At 49.2% G+C, this 5,794-nt stretch overlaps 1 protein-coding gene across 1 annotated transcript in view; it reads left to right on the top strand.

The window, feature by feature from the left end:
* LOC106808439 overlaps window positions 1–5,794 on the top strand; it is a gene marked incomplete in the record, with an annotated part of 84,180 nt that overhangs the window by 18,923 nt on the left and 59,463 nt on the right.

Genomic DNA, 5,794 nt, shown 5'->3' with positions numbered 1-5,794 from the left:
ACACACACACACACACACACACACACACACATACACACACACACACACACACACACACACACACTCACGCACAGACCCCCCACACACACATACATAGAGAGAGAGAGAGACCACACGCCTTTACGCCATCAGATTCTGTTTTGATTTCGAATCCCTAAGCACACTCTTGTAGCGGGGACAGCCATCTGTCGCGAAATTAGTCAAACAATAAGATAATTCTCAGCGAGAGGGACAAGGGGAAGAGGGGAGATTGGAAGCGTTGGTTCGCTGGGGTGGCTGATCGAGTGAACACCCATGTTTTACTCTCAGAACACGTGGCAGGATAATAGACGCGTGTAAAATCATGTTATTAAGTTTCATAAACAAACACGATGATCGTACATATGTAGTGAAAACATTTGGGGCATGCATGCAGTGTCACTTCGCTGCCTGTGTGCCTCTTTCCTAACTCTATCTCCATCTTCACTACTGTACGCCTGTCCGTCTCAGCGTTAGACTAGAATGTGAACCGCTAAAAATACATTTCTCCAAGCTAATGGCGACGACGTGGAGATAATTTTCCTGTCGGTCACGCTAGGTGATCACCGAATGCGTGTGACAGCGGTGACACGTTTTCATGTGACATTGCAGAGAAATCTAAATAGGCTGCACCATATATTATGCTTATCGATGTGGCGATGTAACAAATGAATTATGAAGCCAGCTTAGCTGGGAGCACGCTAATATTAACGTCATATTAGCATGGACGATGAATTAGTTTTATTAAAACTTGATTAAATAAATATTATTCAGCGACTACGCGTAATTCGAGGTAATATTTTAAGTACACGCAAAATGTTGAAAGCTGGTTGGATCGAAAGGCGTTTTAACTTTCGTAATTTTCCAAAGGAATTCAAATGAGGCGAAAAGCGTGGCGCTAAAATACAGGTAAATATTTTTGTCGGCGCTTTTATGCTTTCGTGTGCAATTTGCCACTGCTACAAAGCGAAGCCTTGCATACTGTGTTAATTCCATCAGCACCTATTAATTTAGCACCTTGTTTAGACTGTCTCCCAGCGTGCCCGTGTCTACCACAACGACTTACGTACTCTGTCGATGCCCCGCATGGTAAACCTGCGTGCGGCGCGAGTCTAGAAGCAACTCAAGCGTAGACTCTACCTTTACCTATGCACGGCAGAGGCAAAGGTTAATTAGCAGAACGGCAGGTTAACGATCCAGTCGCGGTTAGCGGGATGTGGATGAGGTGGGGGGGGGGAGCTTGCAGTGTGTGTGTGTGTGTGTGTGTGTGTGTGTGTGTGTGTGTGTGTGCTGTGTGCGTGCGTGAGTTGCGTGCGCGATGCGCGCGCGCGCGTGTGTTGGGTGTGTGGGTGGTGCGGTGAACCGTAGGTTCGCGGCACGGAATCAAGACCCACGCCGCTGGTGGGTGGGGCGTTATTGCCTCGTCTGTCGTCCAGTATAATCAGTGCGATGTCATAACAACGCGATGAGGAAGGAGTTGCGGAAACTTGAATAATTCAGAAGCTAGAAGTCAAAACACGATGTGTGACGTTTGTGGCGAATCTGGGAAGGGTGTTTGCGCGAATGGCAGCGGCGACGGTTAGAGCCGGTGTTCTGTTCTCGCGTCGGACGACGTGCGGAGCCGCTCGTTTAGAATTTCAGATCAGTTTATAGTATATGATAATCCGGCTGCGTGCCGCGTTGAAAGATTAGTGATGGTTGATCAGCGCCGCGACATAAAACGCGATGCAAATCTCGGCAAGTATCTCGGGTGTATTTTGGATAGAGCGTTCCGCGCCTGGCGGTCTTACCATTTTTTGACTCGCAGCTGTTTCCGCTATCTCGCATTTACGATGATTGCTTTATTGGTCTGCTATATTAGCGTGCGTGGACTGTACGGAACAGCGCATTACGTAGCACTAAGGGGTAGCTATAGCGGCATTGATTCGCGATTCAGTTAAGGTAAAACTGTATACGCGCGCTGTACATGTCGAAATCAAGAATGATATTGGGGGGAAATTATTTCCGCGCGCGGAATACAGATGGCCGCCGCTGCGCGCGCGTCAATCCCCGTGCCACGTGACGCGCTCGCGCCGAATTTACGAAGGAACGGCGAAGGATCTATGTCATATTATGTTACGAGTCGGGCTGTTTGAGTGTGACGATATTTAGTGGCTAGCTAATGGTGGCTCTTTAGGGGGAGGTAATCCTGCTTAAATGATGTTAAATTGCGGTCAGGTCGGGTGTTATTAATTGCGTTACTGGTTGTAGATTATATTAGCGACCAAAAGTATGTCCGTTGGAAATCTGCCATCGGGGGCTCGATTAGGTATGACACCAGCGCCAGTGGCTGCGGACTCAAAGCTGCAATCACGACGTCGAGGGATGGCTGGGAGTTCAGGGGTAGGGAGCGAGTTGTGGAGCTGGTAATGAGACTCTGTTGGGAGATAGGTCAGACGAGAGAGAAAGAGAGAAGAGAGAGAGAGAGAGCGAGTGTATAGTGGAGCGTAGTGTATGAGAGGGAAGGAGAGAGGAGAGAGCGAGGGAAGGAGGAGAGAGAGAGAGGGAGGAGAGGAGCGGAGTGAGTGAGAGAGGAAGAATGGAGAGGAAGATAAGGAGACGGAGAGAGCAGAAATCAGAAGCGTAATAGCAGGAGAGGAGGAGAGAGGCGAGGGCGGAGGCGAGTGAGTGAGAAGAGAGAAGGGGAGAAAGATCTAGGAAGAGAAGGGAGAGAGAGGAGAAGAAGGAGGAGAGAGGGAGGAGGAGAGAGCGAGGAAAGGGATAGAGGAGAGATGAGAAGAGAGAGAGAAAAGAGGAGAGAGAGAGAGACGAGAGAAATAGAGAGTGTTTGGAGGAGAGAGAGACAGAGAGAGAGTGAGATTGAGGGAGGGGGAACTGGGGAGATAGGGAGAGAGGAGAGAGGAGAGACGAGAGAGAGTGAGAGAGAGCGAGTGATCCGACTGAGAGAGAAGGAGAGAAAGATAAGGAGAGAGAGAGAGAGAGAAATAGAAAGCGAAATAGAGGGAGAGAGGGAGAGAGGGAGAGAGGGAGAGAGGGCGAGAGAGAGAGATAAAAAGAGAACGATCAGGAGAGAGAGAAAGAGAAAGCGAAAGAGAGGGGGGGAGAGAGAGAGATAGGGAGGCAGGGAGAGAGAGTGTGTGTGTGAGTGAGTGAGAAAGAGAGCGAGAAAGAAACTAGACTGCAGCGCCGAAAAGCATCGTCATTGGCTGGAAGCCCGCCGGCGATATCGCGTCTCCTATTTATGTTCATGAGAAACTTGCAGCGTTCGAACTTATCACGGACATGTGCCGGGGACGTGGTGTGAATATCCAATGTGATATTACCTCCCGGCGACGTGTAAGCGTATGCAACTGGCGCTCTGCAAATACGAACTAATTGCGCCTAGCGGCAACGACGCGAACTATCCACGCGGGTGTAAAATACACAATGGCGCAAACACCGAGTAGAGTCTTGAGAGAGTTAATTGACAATTAGTTAGTTAATTACTATATATATATACACACACATATATGTATATATATATATATCGAATGTGTGTGCGCGTCCATATGCGTGCATGCATCTGTGCTGGTGCGTCGGTGCAGACGAGCAGGTCATGCATGTGTTGTGTTAGCTCTAGTACTATAGCCCTCGTACAGTTGCCGCAGGCCTGCACTCCTGCACTCCTGAAGTCCTGCGGCAACTGTACGCGGGCTATAGTACTAGAGCTAGTGTTGTGTGTGTGAGAGTACGTGCGTGCATGCACTACCACATTATTAGGTAATAATTATGCAACCTGCAGCCATAAAGGAATACGCACGCACGCACGCACGCACGCACGCACGCACGCACGCACGCACGCACACACACACACACACACACACACACACGCACACGCGCGCGCGCGCGCTCGCGCTCACACACACACATACACACACTACACTAGACCACTAGGGGCGGTCAGTTGCTGTGCAAGCGTACAATTTTCGCGCATTTGGAAGCAATAAATTGGAGTGGGCATGTGGCGAAAGTTGAAACCAACGGATAGAATGACGTTGTCGTGACTCTAATGAAAGATGCGCTTAAGAAGCGGGAGGAGAAGGAGGGCGTGGGTGTCTTTCTCCCTCTGACAGTTATACAGCTGGCATAACACTGCAGTTTCTAGAAATATTGGCGCAGTAAAAAGACATTTGGTTCGAATTTTCTGTAAGAACAAAGTACCGTATCTCGTTGCTATTTTTACGCACTTGGCGTCACTGCCCATGGGAAGCGTCGTATATAGGTCAGAGTCTTGAAGAGCATTACAACAGCAGCGTCCCACACGGCGAATATTACGTGTGGGTAAGTGACTGCACGCATGCATCGCAGTTCGGGCATTCCATCAAATGCACGCGTGCACGGCGTCCCGCATTACTGGTAAAGTATCAATATTTTACGATGGTCTCCAGTCACAATACGTTCATCATTTAATACACACGGAATTGTGTTAAATCGTAATGTGTGCCGTAGGTCAAGAGTGAGACGAAGCCTCCTGGCGTGAACCATGGCCGTGAGCGTGTAACCTCGACCTTCAGCTAGCAGTAGTATTCGGCGAAACAGAAGTATTTTCATCATGTGTAGTCGGGTCTGTTCCGGAAGGGTCGAATAAATTTGCGGCGATAAGAGTAGCTGATCCTTTCTCATAAACGCGCCTGGCCAATTCATTGGCGTTTTCGGGATAACCCAATTCAATAATCCATAAAAGGGTCCTTTCACGACGTTCTAAAAGCGTTAATAAACTGGCCTTTGTGCGCGTTTGTAGCGCGCGGAGAAATACGTTAATGCGAATATGAATTTGTTACGCGGTGGTGGGCGGCGGCGGCGCCACGATGGGAAAATCCATCGCTTTGCAATCTCCCGTTTCCCAGGCACGAAATTCACCACAAGAAATGCCGGGCGTGAGATGATGGGAGAATAGCTGCCTGATCAAAAAAGGCAAGCTTGACGGGGAACCTCCGAAGTGGCCGACGTTAAAAAACACGTTCGCCGTGCATGCCCGTTTCGCGGCCGTATAGCATCAGATTAAACTGAAACGTTTTACAGCGTTAATGCCTAATTCGATTGTAATGCGTACACGCGCTCCGAGTTCGTATCGCCGGACGTAATATTCGAATAAATCTGATTACGTCCTATCAGTTGCGCGTATGTTAATCGAATGAATATCGGATAAGATTATCAATCATTTCACACACCGGCGAAACTTAGTACAAGTCTTCATAGTAAGCGCTGCTTGTTGCTTCAAACGAATTATTCCAGCAGTTGACATGTGTCTACACGCGAACAAAAGTTGCTTGAGACAGGTAGAATGGCAGGCGATATAAGTTCCGCATGCGCATTCTAGACTCCGACTAAGTACATGGAAATTGCGGCAAGACGTCCAAATTCTTTGGGACAAAGACGCAGACCGATGCTGAGATAGGGTAGTCTCGATGGGCGGGAGCCGCGCAGGAGGGGAGGGTGCGCACGCGGGGACAGAAATAGACAAGAGTGGGCGAGGGGGAGAGCGAAACAGTTTAGAGGGAGACGGAGAGAGCGAAAATTAGAGAGGGAGAGAGCGAGAGAGAGAAAAGGAGAGAGAGAATGAAAGAAATAAGGGGAGAGAGAGAGCGTGCGCGAGAGAGAGAGAGAGAAAGAGAGAGGAGAGAGAGAGAGAGAGAGAGAGAGAGAGAGAGAGAGAGAGAGAGAGAGAGAGAGAGAGAGAGAGAGAGAGAGAGAGAGAGAGAGAGAGAGAGAGAGAGAGAGAGAGAGAGAGAGAGAG

Source organism: Priapulus caudatus, unplaced genomic scaffold (assembly GCF_000485595.1).
Source record: "Priapulus caudatus unplaced genomic scaffold, Priapulus_caudatus-5.0.1 Scaffold277, whole genome shotgun sequence".
NCBI classification, from domain to species: Eukaryota; Metazoa; Priapulida; class Priapulimorpha; order Priapulimorphida; family Priapulidae; genus Priapulus; species Priapulus caudatus.
This window is presented reverse-complemented; position numbering and strand designations above follow the sequence as displayed.